The following is a 21259-nucleotide window of genomic DNA, read 5'->3' on the forward strand; positions in this document are numbered from 1 at the left end:
GGGACACAGATTCTTCTAACAGACCGAAATATACCCTAAATCTAGTGTATGGATTTATTATAGTCTCCCACTTAATCATATTCTCTCCCTTTTTAAAATTTTTTTTATTTTTCAACTAACTTCTTATCAATTCCTTTTTAAAAATCTTTTTAAATTTTGTCCTTACAATAATATTCCATCCCTTCATGATACTTACCCTTATTTTTGTATACATGTAAGTTTTTCTTTCTTTAAGATTTTGGGAGGCAGTTTCTTCTAACAGACCAAAATACACCCAAAATATAGTGTGTGGCCCTGTTCTATTCACCAGACTGATCACATTTCCTTTTTTTTTTTCTCTTTCTTTTCCTCCTGGTTTTGGGTCTCTTCTAATTTGCTTAGTGTATGTTTTTCTGGGGTTGTTATTACCCTTTTAGCATTTTGTTGTCTCATGTATCTGTTCTTTAGATAAAATGAAGAAACAGAAAAACTCACTTAAAAAAAAAAAAGAACAAGAGGCAGTACAGACTGCCAGACACCTAATCAACATGGACATTAGTAAGATGTTGGAACTGAAGCTCAGAATGATGATTAAAAAGATAGTAACTGGGCTTGAAAAAAGCATAGAAAATACTAGAGAATCCTTTTTTTTGAGAAATAAAAGAACTAAAATCTAGCCAAGTTGGAATAAAAAAGGCTATTAAAGGGTGCAATAAAAAATTGAGGCTCTAACTGTTAGGATAAGTGAGGCAGAAGAGATAATTTATGATACAGAAGACCAACTAATGGAGAATAAAGAATCTGAGAAAAGCAGAAATAAACAATTATTGGATCATGAAGGGAGAATTTGAGAGATAAGTGATACCATAAGAGGAAACAATATTAAAATAATTGAGATCCTAGAAGAAGAAGAGAGAGAGAGAGGGGCAGAAGGTATATTGGAGCAAATTATCGCAGAGAATTTCCCTAATTTGGTGAAGGAAACAGGCATCAAAATCCAGGAAGCACAGAGAACCCCCCTCAAAATCAATAAAAATAGATAAAACTTGCAAATCTCATAGACAAAGAAAAAAATCCTGTCACTGGACCAGGTGGACATCACAGATATATTCAGAACATTCCATCCCAAAGCAACAGAATACACATTCTTCTCTAGAGCACATGGAACATTCTCCAGAATAGATCACATCCTGGGTCACAAATCAGGTCTCAATTGGTACCAAAAGACTGAATTAAAGAATGAAATAAAAGAAATATCTTTATCCATTTGTCTGTTGAAGGGCATCTTGGCTCTTTCCACAGTTTTGCTCTTGTGGGCATTGCTGCTATGAACATTGTGATACATGTCGCCCTTCTTTTGACTACAGCTGTATCTCTGGGGTAAATACCCAGTAGTTTGTTTATTTTAAACTTTGTTTTCTAAATGTAGTTGTAGATTTTTAAATAAAGTGTTTGAAATCCTGAGCTTGTGTCAAATAACCTTGCTCAATTAACTTATACTAGCTGTAAATAATTTTGGACTGTCTATATACACAGTAATATAAAATTAACTCTACAAATAAGGAAAACTCCTTCTCCCTTTCCAATTCCTGTCTTTTATTTTTTCTTCTTGCTTCATAACGCTGACTGGGATCTTCAGTACAATATTTAATAGTGGTAAGAGCTGGTATCCATGCATGCAATGTTCTTATTAGGAGAAATGAGTTCAATTTTTATCACTATTTTAATATTTGCTACAGCTTTTATTGTAGATTTTGTTAGATTTAAGGAAGTTCTCTTCAATTCCTATCTTGGTAATCTTTATCATGAATAAAGGTTGAATTTAATCAAATATTTGTTCATGATAGTGTTATTTTATCCTATTTCTGTTATTATAAGAAATTATGATTACTGATTTTTTTCATTGAATTCTTATCAATTTTTGTTTGTTAAACCTATCTTGCACCCTGGGGCAAGCTTCACTTGATTATGATGTATTATCTTTTTGCGTATATAAGGATTTGGTTTGCTAATATTTTGTTTAAGATTTTTACATTAATGAATAAAAGAATGATCCAAATGTATGTAATATACTGGAGGTAATATTTTAGATTTAAAGACACATATTGTTTTAATCTAAAAGGATATAACGAGAAATACCATACAAAAGGTATCCAAAAGAAAGCCGGAGTGGGCATACTAATGTGAGATAAAATAGACTTGAAGGCATAAAATGTTCCTGAGGACAAAAGAGGCAAATTTTATAATGATGAGTGTTTGGGGTTAATGTAGAACATGAAATCAGCCATAATACCTGGCTTGCTAAAACATAGCATGGAGGCTGCTGGGGGTGAAGAAAGGTTTCAGAGAATGGAGTAGGCCTTTGGAATGCAGAGGCCTGCATGACCACTCTGCCATTGGAATGCCTTGGGAAGCTGCCCTCCTGAAGCTTTCTTAGCCCAAACATCCACCCTGTGATTTAAGAGATGTATACATTGTCCCTTAGGTGATGTTTAGTAGAACACACAGATTAGCATATTTTATATTTCTAGTAAACAGATCCTCCCAGTTTCAGTAAGACCCCTTGTCACACATCACATGCTTGAGAAACAGTGATAAGGATTTGTGATTATCCTGAAGGACCAATAAAAGTGGCAGCAAAGAAGAGCAAAGAGTCTTCATCTCTGATCAGTGACCCCGTCGCCTTCTCCTATCTTTCATAGCAAAGTTTGGAGTAGTCTTTCATCTGTTGGTACAGGGATTGCTAGCCATTCCCAGCAGATGAGGTCAATTCTTCTAACATAATAATTATATACATAAATTTACCTAACAATGTAAATCCAAAATATAAGAAGTAACAACAAAAAACTTGAGAGAAATAGACAATCTAATAACAGCAGGGCACATAAATACCTCACTTTGATAAATGGACAGAATAGAGACATCTGGGTGGCTCAATTGGTTGAGCGTCTGACTCTTGATTTGGCTCAGGTCATTTATCTCAGGGTCCTGAGATTGAGCCCTGCGTTATGCTCTGTGCTCAGCAAGGAGTCTGAGGGTTTTTCCTCCCCTCCCTCTGCCCCTCCCCCACTCTCTATCTCTGTCTAAAATAAACAAAAAACAAATAAATAAACAAATCCTTACAAAGCAAGACAGCTAGAAACAAGGAAATAGAAGACTTGAGCAACACTATAAACCAACTAGATCTATTAGATATCTGTAAAACACTCCCCCTACCAACAGCAGAATAAACTTTCTTTTCAAGTGAAGATGGAATAGTCTCTAGAATAGATGGTATGTTAAGCCAAAAAATAAGGCCATGGAATAGTTTCTAGAATAGATGATATGTTAAGCCAAAAAATAAGCCCAATAAAGTTAAAATGATTTAAATAATATAAAATATGTTCTCTGGTTGCAATTGAATTATGGCTGTACAGAAATAAAAAAGGATTATAAGACAATATGAATAATTGTTTGTCAAAAATCAGTTAAATAGATGAAATGGACAAATTTCTAAAAGGGCACAAACTTTTTTTTAATTTTATTTTATTTTATTTCTTTTCAGTGTTCCAAAATTCACTGTTGAAACAAACTCAAGAAGAAAATATTAGAGAAAATGTTAAGAGGATCAAATAATCAGTTCAGCTGGCTCAATATCTAATGAGAGTCCAAAAAAAGAGAATACGAAAGAGAGGAGAGGTAATTATGAAAATAATAACAGAATTTTCTTAAACTAAAGAACATGAATCTTCAGATTTTAAGGGCCCATTATGTACCCAGCATAATAAATGAATGAAATAAATACTGCAAAACAAAAATAGACAAAAAGATCTGCCCCTAAGTATATCCTTTTGAAAGTTTGAAATCCCAAGAATAAAAAGAAATTTCTGGAGAAAATTATACAACACACAGAAAAGCAAACAGATCAGTGATAAAAAATCAGTACTCAAACTTGCATCAGACGTTTCATCAACAACATCAAATAAAAATGCTTTCACTTTCTGACATAAAATGTTTTTACTTTATAATTCTTCATCAAGATAAACTATGAAACCAATGGTAGGGCATAAGTACTGAAGTCAGTTGCTTTCTTATACACTAACAATGAAAATACAGAAAGGGAAATTAGAGAATTGATTCCATTTACTATAACACCAAGAACCATAAGATAGCTGGGAATAAACCTAACAAAGATATAAAGGATCTGTTCTCAAGGAACTACAGAAAACTCATGAAAGAAATTGAAGAAGACTCAAAAAGATGGAAGACCATTCCATGCTCATGAATTGGAAGAATAAACATTGTTAAAATGTCTATACTGCCTAGAGCAATCTTTACTTTGTTAATGCTATTCCGATCAAAATTCCACTGGCATTTTTCAAAGAGCTGGAACAAACAATCCTAAAATTTGTATGGAATCAGAAGAGACCCTGAATTGCTAAGGAAATGTTGAAAAAGAAAAAGAAAACTGGGGGCATCAAGTTGCCTGATTTCAAGCTTTACTACAATGCTGTGATCACCAAGACAGCATAACACTGACACAAAAACAGACACATAGACCAGTGGAACAGAGTAGAGCGCCCAGATAGGGACCCTCCTCTCTATGGTCAACTGATCTTCGACAAAACAGAAAAAAGACAGTCTCTTCAAAAATGGTGCTGGGAAGGGATGCCTGAGTGGCTTAGTGGGTTAGGCCACTGCCTTCAGCTCAGGTCATGGTCCTAGGGTCCTAGGATCGAGTCCCCATATCAGGCTCCTTGCTCAGTAGGGAGCCTGCTTCTCTCTCCGCCTATGCCTGCTTGTGCACGCTCTCTATCTTTGACAAATAATTAAAATCTTAAAAAAAATGGTGCTGGGAAAATTAGACATCTATGTGTAGAAGAATGAAACACAACCATTCTCTTACACCATACATAGAGATAAATGTGAAATGGATAAAAGACTTCAACATGAATCCATCAGAATTCTAGAGGAGAACATAGGCAGTAATCTCTTCGACATCGGCCACAGCAACTTCTTTCAAGATATGTCTCCAATGGCAAAGGAAACAAAAGTGAAAATGAACTTTTGGGACTTCATCAAGATCAAAAGCTTCTGCGCGGCAAAGGAAATAGTCAACAAAACAAAGACGAAACCCACAGAATGGGAGAAGATGTTTTCAAATGACAGTACAGACAAAGGGCTGATATCCAAGATCTATAAAGAACTTCTCAAACTCAACACACACAAAACAGATAATCATGTCAAAAAATGTGCAGAAGACATGAACAGACATTTCTCCAAAGAAGACATACAAATGGCTAACAGACACATGAAACAATGTTCATCATCACTAGCCATCAGGAAGATTCAAATCCAAACCACACTGAGATACCACCTTCACCAGTTAGAATGGCCAAAATTAACAAGACAGTAAACAACATGTGTTGGAGAGGATGTGGAGAAAGGGGAACCCTCTTACACTGTTGGTGGGAATGCAAGTGGTGCAGCCACTTTGGAAAACAGTGTGGAGATTCCTTAAGAAATTAAAAATAGAGCTTCCCTATGACCCTGCAATTGCACTACTGGGTATTTACCCCAAAGATACAGATGTAGTGAAAAGAAGGGCCATCTGTACCCCAAAGTTCATAGCAGCAATGGCCACAGTCGCTAAACTGTGGAAAGAACCAAGATGCCCTTCAATGGACGAATGAATAAAGAAGATGTGGTCCATATATACTATGGAGTATTATGCCTCCAACAGAAAGGATGAATAACCAACTTTCCTATCAACATGGATGGGACTGGAAGAGATTATGCAGAGTGAAATAAGTGAAGCAGAGAGAGTCAATTATCATATGGTTTCACTTATTTGTGGAGCATAACGAATAACATAGAGGGCATGGGGAGATGGAGAGGAGAAGTGAGTTGGGGGAAATTGGAGGGGGAAAGGAACCATGAGAAACTGTGGACTCTGAGGACCTAACTGAAGGTTTTGGAAGGGTGGGGGGAGGTTGGGTAAGCCTGGTGATAGGTATTGTGGAGGGCATGTATTGCATGGAGCACTGGGTGTGGCGCATACACAGTGAATTCTGGAACACTGAAAAGAAATTTAAAAAATAAATAAAAATTTAAAAATATTGCATATACAAGGACACAAAAATCAGCTTCCTACACTTTCTTTCTGATGATAGTCCTTGACTCTATAATTTAGCAAAACAAATGGAACAAGGAAGAGAAATACATTGAATCACATGGATTAATCTCAACTAGTTTAAGTTGATTTTTTGCTTATCTGTAAGTACTGAAGTGTTAATACTATTAAGTGTATTAAGTAAAGATAAATGATGCTCTGTAACCATGGGTCCATGGGGCAAGATATTACGTTCTGTTAACATTGTTTCATAACTATTGGATTGATGATTTGCAATGGGCTTGGTGAAGCTTGGGAAATTTTGATGGTTAAGGCTAGTCACATAGCTAGTATGTGCTTACGTAAACAGCTTACTATAGATTTTATTTATTTATTATAAATAAACAGCTTAATATAAAAGACCCCATACACTGAATAGAATTTGGGGTTCTTGGTACCAAAACACTTGCATCCATGCTGGTAATCATTTAAGATCTGGATACAAAGTGCATCTTTTCATGATCCAACCAGTTGTTAAAAAAGAAAGTCAGCATCTGAGATCTTTGGGCATTTTTCAATGCATATCCTTCTCATGCTGATGCTGTATCACACCTCTGCCTGTTATGAAGCTCTTTTATGAGATAAACAGTGTGAATCCTATGAATTCTTTTTTTAAAAGATTTTATTTATTTATTTGATAGAGATCTCAAGTAGGCAGAGAGGCAGGCAGAAAGAGAGGAGGAAGCAGGCTCCCTGCCGAGCAGTGAGCCCAATGCGGGGCTCAATCCCAGGACCCTAGGATCATGACCTGAGCAGAAGGCGGAGGCTTTAACCCACTGAGCCACCCAGGCACCCCAAATCCTATGAATTCTTAAATCAATTAAAAACTTAAGGTGATTTATACATAACTTAATACATCAAGAGATTTAGAAAACAGTGATTCTAATCTTACCTCTACTTCTTCAGGTGATATCCATGTAGATGTGCAGCAGACCTAGAGTGCAACCAGCAAAGCATGGAACAACTAGATAGATAATTCTGTAAAGCAAAGAAGGTTAAATGTTCGTGAGTGCATTAAATTTCTTATTGCTGTTTTGAAAGATTTTGACAAATATAATAGCTTAAAATGACCCAAATCTAGTATATTACCATTCTGTAGTTAAGATGTCTGATGTGGGTATCACTGGGCTGAAATCAAGGTGCCAACAAGGGCTGTATTCTCTTTTGGAAGCTAAGGAAGAATCCATTTCCTTGCTTTTTCCAGCTCGTAGAGGCTGTCCATATTCCTTGGATCATAATCTGTTCCTCCATTTCCAAAACCCACGATGGCTGGTTGAGTCTTTCTCACATTGCATCAATATGACATTGATTATTCCTCTGACTTACACTTCCACATTTAAGGAGACTTTTGCTTACACTGGATTCAATGGACAATTCAGGATAATCTCCCATATCAAGGTCTGCAGATTAGTAACCTTAATTCTGTCTGCAAATTAAAATTTCCTTTTCCTCAAACCTAACAAATCCACAGGTTCTGAGTATTAGGACATGGATATCTTGGGGGGACAGCGCTTTTCTGCCTATCACAATTAATTTAAAACCTAAATTTAGGAAAGAAGCAATTAGAAATCCCAGGAGGGGTTACTTGTGGATCAAAATAGTGGAATCTCTTTTGTTCAAGAAACAACCATTTAAATAAAGAAAAAATATGTAGCTAGATGGCTATAAATAATATATAATTTAAAATTATGTATATTACACAATAGCAATTATTTAGCATTTCTGTTAATTGTCCTAAGGATATACAACAAATGGGGAAAATGTCAAGGAAATCCACTAAGTATCCGAGCTAGCAGAAGAAAAAAATCAAGGACTTGAAGATAGACCAATAAAGATTATGCAGTCATAATAGTGACAAAGAAGAATGAAGAGAAATATGGCCTCAGAGAAATGTGGAATGGAAATATCAGAAGAGAGGAAAGAATGAGAAAGAAACAGAAAGAATATTTGAAGATATAGTGACTGAAGACTTGCCAAATTTGGTGAAAATATTCACATACACATCCAAGCAGTGCATAAAACTCCAATCAGAATAACATAAAGAGATTCACACCTAGACACATCACGGTCAACATGTTCAAAGAGAAAGACAAAAGAAACAATAGAAAGAGCAAAACAGCTCATCAAAGATGAGGGAACACCAGTAAGATTAACAACTTAACTTTCATTAGGAACAATGGAGGCCAGAAGGCAGTAGGGTGACACATTTAAACTGCTGAAAAAACTGTCAGATTTCTATATACAGCAAAGTTATCTTCTAAAATTGCAGGAGTAATTATAATATTTTCAGGTGAACAAAAGCTGATAGAATCCTTCACTAGAAAATCTGCTCTACAAGAAATACTAAAGGGAATATTTCTGGCTAACATAAAAAGAAACTAAATAGCAACTTGTTCCAAATGAAGGAATAATTAGTGCCAGTACTGTTAACTACTTAGGGAAATATAATAGTGTAATTGTGTATTTATTGCCTTTTCTTCTCTCAACTGACTTAAAAAGTAATTGAATACAACAATAGCAAATTATTGTATTTTGGGCTTGTAACATATCAATGTAATCTATTTGACAATTCCAGCACAAAGTCAGCATATGGGATAAAGGCAGTATTAGAATAAGTATATGCTGGAGCGCCTGGGTGGCTCAGTGGGTTAAGCCTCTGCCTTCAGCTCAGGTCATGGTCTCAGGGCTCTGGGATCAAGCCCCACATCAGGATCTCTGCTCAGCAGGGAGCCTGATTCTGCCCCCCTCCCCCGCGCCTGCCTCTCTGCCTGCTTGTGATCACTCTTTCTCTGTGTCAAATAAATAAATAAAATCTTAAAAAAAAGAATAAGGATATGACACTAAGTGGTAATTCAAATCCATGGAAATAAATGAAGAAATTATAAACAATAAATAAGAATTTTAATATAAGAAAAATGACAGTGAGATGGCAGAATAGTTTTCTTCTGTTATTCCATGAAAGAATATCAATTTGATATTCACCTATGGTAACCACCTTTGCAGGAGGAGTACAGCATAGAAGTTTCAGCACACATTTGGAGTAAAAAAAATATGAGAATGATGAATTGAAGAAGATAGGAACAGTTTTATTTTATCCATGTTACCACTTCCCTAAGGTGGCATTATTCAGTGCCAAGAGAAAAGCACTTAGCATATGATTTCTTCCAAAGAGGAGAATGAGCACACAGAGAGTGAGTGCCTGCTTCCTTGGTTGTGTGGGATGCTGCTGAAGAGGCCTACTTATTTTTCAGTCCACCCAGTATATTAAAGTGATGTGTACAACTGAGAGAGTCTGGGATCATAGAAGCCAGTGTTGAGAGCTCATCAAAGAGGCATGGGTCCTACTACTGCTTTTTGGATTTCATCAGGATGTCTGTCCACAAGCCAGTGGGGACACTGTACTTATGGATCCCCCAACTGGTCCACAGACACCCTCAATCCTCCACCTTATCGACACACAGCCCTATAGCGACCACCCTACACATGGTCCTATGAGCGTGAGTTGCAAGCCTTTATACATGGCCAGTGAGCACATGCAGAAAGCCAGCTTAACTCTGTAGGATTAGGAGAAAGTGCAAAAACTTGAACATTTCAGGATACCACCCTAGGGAAAGCAAATGAGGGGCTCTCATCACCTGGACTAGTTTTGCAGGATCAAGAGAAAATAAACAATCTTAAGAGTTGTCACTTAAGAAGGAACAAGAAATGTGGAGTGGCCCATCCATAGAAAAGTTCTGAGAAAGCCTCAGAATCTCTATTAGGACTAATTGGTAAAGGTCTTCCCCAAACTCAGTAATTCCTTGAGTAAGTGAATGCTTCTTTAAATGTGGAGACAACATTTCAAGAAACACAAAAAATCAAGGTAATGTGATATCACTAAAATAATACAATCATTTTTGAGTAACTGACCCTAAAGAAATGGAGATATACACATTGCCTGAAAAAGAATTAAAAATAATTGTTTTAAAGAATCTCACAAGCTACAGAATAACACAAATAGACAATTCAACAAAATCAGGAAAATAATACACAAAAAACGAGTCATAAATAAATCATAAAAACAAATTCTGGACCAAACAAATTATGGAACTGAAGGACACTGAATGAAAGAATACCTGAAATGAAAAATGCAATAAAAAGCACCAATAGCAGGGCACCTGGGTGGCTCAGACATTAAGCATCTGCATTTGGCTCAGGTCATGATCCCAGGGTCCTGGGATTGAGTCCCGTATCAGGCTCCCTGCTCAGTGGGAAACCTGCTTCTCTGTCTCCCACTCTGTCTGCTTGTGTTCCCTCTCTTACTCTCTCTCTCTCTCTGTGTCAAATAAATAATTAAAATCTAAAAAAAAAGGCACTAAAAACAGACTTGATAAAGCAGAAGACAGCAGCTGTGAACATGAAGACAGAGAACTTGAAAATACCTAGTCAGATGAGAAAAAGGAAAGAATGAAAAAGAGTGAAGCAAGCCTACATGAAGTATAGGAAACCAAGTGAAATAATAATAAAAAAAAATACAGACTGATAGAACAGAACAAAGAGCCCAGAAATAAACTCACAAATATACAGTCAACTGATTTTTGAGAAGGGTGTCAACAATACACAATATTAATAGAATAAAGGATAAAAAAAGCACATGATCACTTTAGCAGGTGGTGACAAATTATTTGACAAAATCCAACACTTCCTGATAAAAGCAATCAACAAAATAGTGATAGAAAGGAACTTCCTCAACCTGAATAAGGGTATCTTTAAAAGGTAGCACAATATTTAGTGGTGAAATACTGAATGATTTATGTAAGAGCAGCAAAAAGGTAAGGATGCATTTTTTCAATACATCTATTCAACATTGCCCTAGAAGTTCTAGTGAGGGCAGTGAGACAGGAAAATGAAATTAAAATGATCCAGACTGAAAAGAAAGGAGTAAAACTATCTCCATCCACAAAAAAATATTAGTAATCTCTACACCCAAAGTGGGGCCTGAACACATGACTCTGAGAACATGAGTTGCATGCTCTACTGACTGACCCAGCCAGGCACCCCAGGAAAATATTTTGTATATAGGAAAAAAAATCCACCAAACCATTATTAAAACCGTATTGTTGAAGTGTAATTCACATATTATGCTACATTAGTTTCAGTGCATATATGTGTGCAGCATATTGATTTGACAATCCTATAAATTACTTGGTGTTCATGAGTGTGTCACCATCTGTCATCATACATTATTACAATATTATTAACTATTAAAAACACTCTTAAAACTAATAAATTCAGCAAGGTAATAAGACACAATATCAAGATACAAATCAATTAGATTTCTACCTGCTAGCAATGATAATTTCCAAAGTGAAATTAAGAAAATAATTCCACTTAAAATAGCATCAAAAATAAAATAAAATAAGTAGGTATAAATTAAACAAAAGAATGCAAGATTTGTATATGGGAAACTATAAAATGCCATTGTAAGAAATTAAAGAAGACATAAATAAATGGAAAGACATACTAATGTTTTGGGATTGGTAGAGACTAAACATAAATGTGATGCATGGAGCACTGGGTGTGGTGCAAAAATAATGAATACTGTTACGCTGAAAAATAAAAAAAATTAAAAAAAATGTGATGTCAGTACTCATCAAAATAATACAGGTTAGGTGTGATCCCTATGAAAACTTGAGCTGGCCTCAGGGCAGAATTTAAGAATAAGCTGTTCCTAACATCCATATGTAAATGTAGGGACCCATAATAGCTAAAACAATTTTGAAAATAAAAAATGAAGTTGAGGGACTCATACTTTCTGATTTCAAAATTTAATACAAAACAAGAGTAATCAAGACTGTGGCACTCACCCAAGATAAACATAGAGAATAATGGAAGAGACTGCGAATTTAGAAATAAACATATTTATGATCAATTGATTTTCAACATGATCTCAGGACACTTAAATGGGAAAAGAATAATATTTTCAATAAATGGTGTGTGGACAAATGGATATCCATATGCAAAGTAATGAAATTGGATCCTTACCTCAAACCATATTAAAAATTAACTCAGGGGCACCTGGGTGGCTCAGTGGGCTGAAGCCTCTGCCTTCGGCTCAGGTCATGATCCCAGAGTCCTGGGATCGAGCCCCACATCGGGCTCTCTGCTTAGCGGGGAGCCTGCTTCCTCCTCTCTCTCTCTCTGCCTGCCTCTGTGCCTACTTGTGATCTCTGTCTGTCAAATAAATAAATCTTTAAAAAAAAATTAACTCAAAATAGATAATGCACTCAATTGTTAGAGTTAAACTATAAAACTCTTAGAAGGAAACATAGGAGTAAATCTTTGCTCTTTTGGATTTGGCAATGGTTTAATTAATACACCAGAAGCAAAAACAGCAAATGAAAAAAAATAAGTAAATTGTACTGCATCCAAATTAAAAAATTTTGTGCTGCAATGATATCATCATAAAGTAAGAAGACAGCAAATGGGATGGGAGAATATATTTGCAAATCATATGTCTGGTAATGGACCTATATACAGACTATTTCAAGAACTCTTATGATTCAACAACAAAAGACAACTTAATTAAAACTGGGCAAATGATCTGCTTAGATATTTCTCTAAAGAAGATATACAAATGGCAAAAAAATATATATGAAAAGATGGATGTTCAACATTGTTAGTCATCTGGGAAGTGGAAATTGGCACCTCTGTGAGATACAATGTCACATCTGCTAGTGTGAGTATAATTTAAAAAAAATAGGTAATAACAAGTGTTGGGGAGAATATGAAGAAATTGGAACTTTCCTACACTGTTGCTGGGAATGTAAATTGGTGTTTCCTCTTTGTAAAACTGTCTGGAAACTTCTCGAATTTAAACAGAGTTGTCATGTGATAACTCAGAAAATTTATTACTAGTTATCTATCCAAGAGAAGCGAAAACAAATTTCCACACAAAACTTGTACACAAATGTTTGTTGCAGCGTTATTCATAATAGAATGTAGAAACAACTTAAATATCCATCAACTAATGAATGTATAACTAAAATGTGATATATCCCTACAACAATATAAGATTAAAGATATTCATGACTCCAAAAAGAAGCCTTTACCCATTACCACTCACTCCCAATACCCTACTCTAGAGATCTAATACACAGCATTGTGGTTATAGTGAACAATATTGTATCATATATTTCAGTTTTTAAGAAATTATATCTTAATTGTTCTCATCATAAAATTGAATGGTAACTTACATGATGCAGTGGAGTTGTTAGCTAACTATACAATGATAATCATATTGAAATATATAAATGTATCAAATCAACATGTGTACACCTCGACCTTATACAATGTTATATGTCAACTATATCTCAAAAAAAGTAATCATACAGGGACATCTGGGTGGTTCAGTCAGTTAAGCAGCTACCATTGGCTCAGGTCATGATCGCAGGGTCCTGGGATCGAGCCCCCTGTCGGGCTCCCTGCTCAGGGGAGAGCCTGCTTCTCCCTCTCCCTCTGCTGTCACTCTGCCTACTTGTGCTCTCTCTCTATCTCTCTGCCAAATCAATCAATCAATCAATAAATAAAAGTAATCATACAATGAATGACCTTTTTGTTTGGCTTCTTTGACTTAGCTTAATATTTTCAAGATCCATCCATATTTTTATATGCTTCAGTCCTTTTTCCTGTCTATGGCCAAATAATATCTCACAACCCTGAGATCAAGACTTGAGCCAGATCAAAAGTCGGATGCCTTACTGACTGAGCCACCCAGGCACGTCCCAAGGGTTATTTTTGTAACAAGTCCTTCTTTATTATTTAGCAAAAACTTACTATTTGGTTTAAAAGATATTTTGAATGTATGTGTGAAGAATTCTTTTAAAAAAGAAGTCAACTATAATTATTGAAAATGTATGATTACAAATAAAATTAAGTGTTGAGAACACTTTGCACATAAAAAAATGCCAACATGTATGTACTATAATACTATCTTCAAGGATGGTGATAAGTGTATTTTATATTTTCCATCCTTCTAAGATAGAAAAATCAGAGTCATAAAAAGAGACCGAAAAGTATTCTTTTAAGACTGAAAAAAAAAAAAGACCTTGATTGACACCCCCTACATAATTATGGGCACAGTGAATGTAACTATCCACTATCCACAGCTTCTCAGTAGTTTGATATTTTCATATTTCTGAAAATAAGGAGACAATTGATGAAACTAAAAGTCAGTTAATTTGAAATGAATGAAAAGAAATGACTACAATAGATATGGTTGACCTGTGATATTCTCTGCCATAGTATGTTACTGAGAAGGGTCATTTGCATTCTGGATTAAAACTGAATTTTGCATTTTCAAAGTCATGTAAACTAAAGAAAGAGCAGGAAGAAAAGTACTCCTTGAAAGGAAATGTTGCATAAGCTCCTGCAAAAAGAGCTCTTAGACAGTGATACTAACTGATTTTAATATTGGGTACAGAAACTCTTAAATTTAATTCCAAAACCTAATATACTGTGAATGTTCTGATTCCCCCCCCCACCAAACTTAACCACCTATGGTAAAAAAAATTCAAAGAGAAACTAAATATTTCCCATTTACTATGTGTTATTAGTTGTTAATAATAATAATAGTTGTTAACTGTGTCTGGCAAATACAGGAAACACTAACACAGAGAAAGGTTATGTGTATCTTATTAGAGCATAATTTCCTACTTGTCAGAGAAGACAATTTAAAAAAAAAAGATATATTTACTTACTTTGAGAGAGAGAGGGCAAGAGTGGGGAGAGAAGCAGAGGAAGGAAATCTTCAAGACTTCCCACTGAACATGGAACTCAACATGGGCTCAATCCCGTGACCCATGAGATCATGACCTGAGCCAAAACCAAGAGTCAGACACTCAGCTGAGGCACCCAGATGCCCCAGAAGATAAATTTTTAGAGGAGACAGAGATATTTTCTTTATCATAACTTCTAATCAGGACATTATAAAGGTAGAAAATATGAATGTATTGTAATATGCAACTCTAGTATCAAATAATTATTAAGCTTGGCAAACATCAAAAGTTTATTACTTAAAAATGAGACAAGAGTCTGCTCTAATTACTTCTATCTAACATTATACTGGAGGTTCTAACCAAGGTAAGTAGGCAAGAAAAAGAAATAACACCATTCAGATTAGAAAGGAAAAAGTAAATATATATTTGCAGATGACATGATCCTATATATAGAAAATCTAAAGGAATCCACAAAATAATTATTAGAATTAACAATTTCAACAATGTTATAGTATACAAGATCAATATCAAAATATCAATTGATTTCTATGTCCTAATAATGAATAATCCAAAAATAAAAAATACAAATATGTTTGGCAAACACATTAAAAAAACCCCAAAATATTCAGGAATAAATTTAACATAGTAAGCATAATATGTATAAACTGAAAGCTACAAAATAACTGTTTAAAGAAATTGAAGAAGATCTAAATAAATGGAAATACCTCTCATGTTCATGTTATCAAGGAATCATATAATATAGTTATGATGGACATACTTCCCAAATTGAATCAAAGTTTCAATACAACCTTATCAAGATTCCAGCAATCGTTTTTATTCCCAAAAATTGACAACCTGTTCCTAAGCTTAATGGGGAAATGCAAGGGCCTCTAAATAGTGAAATCAATTATGCAAAAGAAGAACAAATTTGACATACTTCCAAATTTCAAAACTTATTTCAAATCTACAGTAATAACAACAGTGTGGGCCTGCATGAGTATAAACATATAAGTCAATCAAAAAGTAGTGATATACTGTATGTTGACTAACATAACATAAAAAAAATGAATGAATGAGTGAATAAATAAATAAATAAATAAATGTCAATGGAATAGAATCGAGGCTACACATTTATAATTAACTGATTTTTGACATAGTTGCAAAGACAATTCAATGGAAAGAAGAGTAGATTTTTCAACAATTGGTGCTGAGACAACTGGGTATGCACATACAAAAAGAATGAAGTTAGACCCCTGCATCACACTATATACTAAAATTAGTTTGAAATAGATCACACATCTAAACATAAGAACAAAGATTCAAAATTTGTAGAAGGGAACACAGGAGTACATCTCTGTAAACTTGGATAAGGCAAAGATTTCCTCAGTACAAATCAAAAGCACACAAAACAAAAGAGAAAATAGAAAAATTCTACTGCACCAAAATTAAAAGCATTTGTACTTCAAAGAACATTTACAAATTAAAAAGATAACACACAGGGGGTTGCCTAAGTGGCTCATTTAGTTAAGCATCTGCTTTTGGCTCAGATCATGATTCCAGGGTTCTGGGGTCGAGCCCTGAGTTGGCTTCCCTGCTCAATGGGGAACCTACTTCTCCTTCTCCTCACTCGTGCTTTCTCTCTCACTCTATGTTTTCTCTCGCTCTAAGTATATCAATGTAATTTAAAAAAGATAACACACAGAATGGGAGATAATAATGCCAAAACTATATCTGATAAGGAACTTTTATTAGTATCTGTAAAGAAATCACAACTCTACAATAACAAGATGAATAGCCCATTTTAAAAATGAGGAATGGATCGAAACAGAATTTTCTTCAAAGAAGATATGCGTATGGCCAAGAAGTACATGAAAAGATGTTCAGCATCATTAGTCATTAAGGACATACAAGTCACACCCACAGTGAGATATCACTTAACATTCATTATAATAGCTATAATCATAAAGACATATGATAGCTGGTGTTAGCAATGATAAGGAGAAACTGGAACCCTCATGCATTACTGGTGAGATTATACAAAAGTAATGCCACTTCAGGGGCACCTGGGTGGCTCAGTTGGTTGAGTGACCAACTCTTGATTTCAGCTCAAGTCATGATCTCAGGGTCATGGGATTAAGCCCCATGCTCAGCACAGAGTCTGCCTGTCCCTCTCCCTGTGCTTTTCTCCCTGCTTGAGCTCTCTCTCTCTCTCTCTCTCTCTCTCTCTAATTCTGAAATAAATAAAATCTTAAAAAAAGAAAACAATAGTGCAATGACTTCAGAATACAGTGTGGCAGTTTCTCTTAATGTTAGAACAAGAATGTGCTTTATAAGCCCTCAATTCCACTCCTAATTATATACCCCAAATAACTGAAAACATGCTAACATAAAAACTTGTGCATGAGTATTGATAACAGCATTAATAATATTAAAAAGTGGAAACTACCTAAATGTCCATCAATTGATGAGTAGGTAAATATAATGTGCTGTATTCACACAGAGGAATATTATTCAACCATAAAAGGAAATGAAATACTAAAATATTAAATACTGATGCTACACAATGTTGAAAACATTATGGAAGTGGAAGAAGTTGGTCAAAAAAGACCACCTATTGTATAACTCGTTTTATATGAAGTGTTCAGAATAGGTAAATCCATAGAAACAGAAAGCAGACTAGTACTTGTCAGAGGCTGGGGACAGGGGCAATGGGGAGTGAATAGAATATGTGTGAAATTTTTTTATGAGTGATGAAAATTTTCTAAATTTAGTGGTGAGTTCTGTGCATATATTAAAACATTGAATTGTACAATTTAAAATGGTGAACTTTGTGTTATATAAACTATATTTCAATAAAGATATTATAAAATAATAAAATGAATTTTCAGTTTTTTTAACATAGATTATATATAAGCAGGCATTAGTAAAAGTAAGGAAGGGGCTATGTATAATTCTCTTTAAAGGTTAATATCTAAACAAATCAATAATGCAGTTTCAACTAGACCAATCCCTCCACGCTGATATAATTTTATGAATTACTAGTATGGTACCAAATTATGCTAAGAAGTTTGTTTATGCACAGGATATATTCCCTGGCAAATAAATGGTACAAAATAGTAATAGCTATTAGAAAAACAAATTGCAGCATTATCCATTTATACATATATATCTTCACTTACATGCAAGCACATTCTACTTTGCAATTACAAATCAACAGACTTTATAATACATCCATTATACCATTCAGGGGATAATTGAGGGATGTAACGCATACTGTATGATTATTCAGAACCATCCAAAACATTAATTAAAGCATTAGTAATACATTTTTGAGATGCCAACTTCAAATAAACAGTTATTGCAGAGATAATGTGGAAATATAGAACTCAGATCAAAATTACTGTTAAATGAATGTTTTGGTGGATCAGATAATCACTAAGTGAAGTTATGGGAAACATGAAGAACATAATGAAAGTTGATTTACAAAAAAATGTCTTTAGTGGAAAAAATATCATGTGGTAAAAACAAAAAACATGTTCTATTTTGCTACTACTCTTAATTTGTACTGCAACACTAAATCTTCATTTGATTATTAAGTTATAGCACAACATCAAAAGCTCTGTACCTAACAGCCCAATTGCCCTTATTTATAAATTATTATCCTCTTTCTTTCATTCTGCCTTAACCAAATGTCCATGGCTAATCTTGTACTTTCTCTATTTAATTGGCAATAATATTTAGAAACCAAGATCTGGGGACTAGGTGTGCTCAATGTTACTGGTGTCATTTCTTTTAGGCCTTCAGTGGAGCAAATATATTTCCTAAAATATATTAATGAAAACAATAAAAGTCACAGATTCTCATGTATATGCTCAATTAGAATTAAACATTAAATCAATTTTCTTAAAATGTTATTTTATATATCTTTTCTCTTTGTTTCTTAAGAAAGGTTAACATAAATATTTAGTTATTTGATTCATGCTACAGTTTCTACAATAGCATCAAAATTACAATGCCAATATTGCTACATAGAGTAAAATTATTAAGTGGATTTAAAATTTCTATCTTTGTCTTAAAATGTAACCTATTTAAAGATGTACCATCTCAACTGTTAACTCACTGTGCACTTTAAATGACAAAAGTCACTTGAAACAATTATTATTAATTTTTACCTATCTGACATACAGTTAGGTTTATCTATTTTGGCTTGTTTTCAATTTTAGAGCTCACTGTTGTCCTTTTCTGTTTTATTATTATTATTTTTAAAGCTTTATTTATTTGAGAAAGATAGAGACAGAGCACCCACACAGGGGAGAGGGGCAGAGAGAGAGAGGGAGAGACAGTTCCAAGCAGACTCCACACTGAACATGTAGCCTGATATGGGGCTCAATCTCAGGAGATCATGACATAACCTGAAAGCAAGAGTCAGATGATTAACCAACTGCACCACCCAGGTGCCCCACATTTTATTATTTTTTGAATATATAAAATATTTATATGATTCAAAAGAAAAAAGTCATGCAAATGTATATTTATAAGTTTCATCTATATATCTATCCCATAAACCCTATTTCTCCAGCTGAAGCATAGGAGGTATTGTCTATGGGAGGCTGAGGTATAATGTATAAGTAAACTGAAGTAGCCTAGGCAAATAAATAGGGAGCATCACTGAATCATTTAGTGCAGAAATGGGAAAAATAATATATGTCAAAATAGGCTAGAAGAAATTGAGATCAACATAACAAGTGGGATAATTATATCATGATCCACTTACATTGTATAAATTCCAGGTGCTATCTTACAGATTCAGATGGGTTTCAGGTTTTGTACTAGTTGTTCTAAGTGAGTTATTTCTTTTTTTGCCCCATAAAATGCAGTTTAAAAAGTTTTGTTTATTATGTTATGTTAGTCACCATACAGTACATTATTAGTTTTTGATGTAGTGTTCCGTGATTCATTGTTTGTGTATAATACCCAGTACTTCATTCAATACATGCAATCCTTAATACCCATCACCAGGATCACCCATCCCTCCACATCTCTCCCCTCTAAAACCCTCAGGTTGTTTCCTGGAGACCAGAGTCTCTCATGATTCATCTTCCCCTCTGATTTCCCCCTCCCTTCTTTTTTCCCTTTCTTCTCCTAATGTCCTCCATGCTATTCCTTATGTTCCACAAATAAATGAAACCATATGATAATTGACTTTCTCTGTTTGATTTATTTCACTTAGTGTAATCTCCTGCAGTTCTATCTATGTTGATGCAAAAGTTAGGTACTCATTCTTTCTTATGGCTGAGTAATATTCCATTGTATATATGGACCACATCTTTTTTATTCATTCATCTGTTGGTGGACATCTACATTCTTTCCTCAATTTGGCTATTATGGACATTACTGCTATAAACATTGGGGTTCAAGTGCCCCTTTGGATCACTACATTTGTATCTTTAGGGTAAATATCCACTAGTGCAATTGCTGGGTCATAGGTAGTTCCATTTTAAACTTTTTGAGGAACCTCCATACTGTTTCCCAGAGTGGCTGCACCAGCTTGCATTCCCACCAACAGTGTAAGAAAGTTCCCTGTTCTCCACAACCTCTCCAACATTCGTTGTTTTTTACCTTGTCAATTTTTGCCATTCTAACTGGTGTAAGGGGGTATCTCAATGTGGTTTTGATTTGAATTTCCCTGATGGCTAGAGATGATGAACATCAGAAGTGTCTGCTCATATCTTCTGCCCATTTTTTGACATGATTATCTGTTTTTTGGGTGTTGAGTTTGAGGAGTTCTTTATAGATCTTGCATATCAGCCCTTTGTCTGTAGTGTCATTTGTGAATATCTTCTCCCATTCAGTGGGTTGCCTCTTTGTTTTGTTGACTGTTTCCTTTGCTGTGCAGAAGCTTTTGATCTTGATGAAGTCCCAAAAGTTCATTTTCTCTTTTGTTTCACTTGCCTTTGGAGATGTGTCTTGAAAGAAGTTGTTGTGGCTGATGTCGAAGAAGTTCTATGTTTTTCTCTAGGATTTTGTTCTCCTATGTATTCCTCTAGGATTTTGATAGATTCCTGTCTCATTTGAGGTTGTTCATCCATTTCGCATTTATCTTTGTGTATGGTGTAAGAGAATGGTCGAGTTTCATTCTTCTGTATATAGCTGTCCAGTTTTTCCAGCACCATTTATTGAAGAGACTGTCTTTTTTCCATTGGATATCTTTTTCCTGCTTTGTCAAAGATTAACTGACCAAATAGTTGAGGCCCTCTATGTATCTGGGCTCTCTGTTCTGTTCCATTGATTTATATGTCTGTCTTTGTGTCAATATCACACAGTCTTGTTGATCACAGCTTTGTAATATAGCTTGAAATCAGGCAACATGATA

This window comes from Enhydra lutris, unplaced genomic scaffold (assembly GCF_002288905.1).
Source record: "Enhydra lutris kenyoni isolate GAN:26980312 unplaced genomic scaffold, ASM228890v2 scaffoldscaffold53, whole genome shotgun sequence".
NCBI lineage: Eukaryota > Metazoa > Chordata > Mammalia > Carnivora > Mustelidae > Enhydra > Enhydra lutris.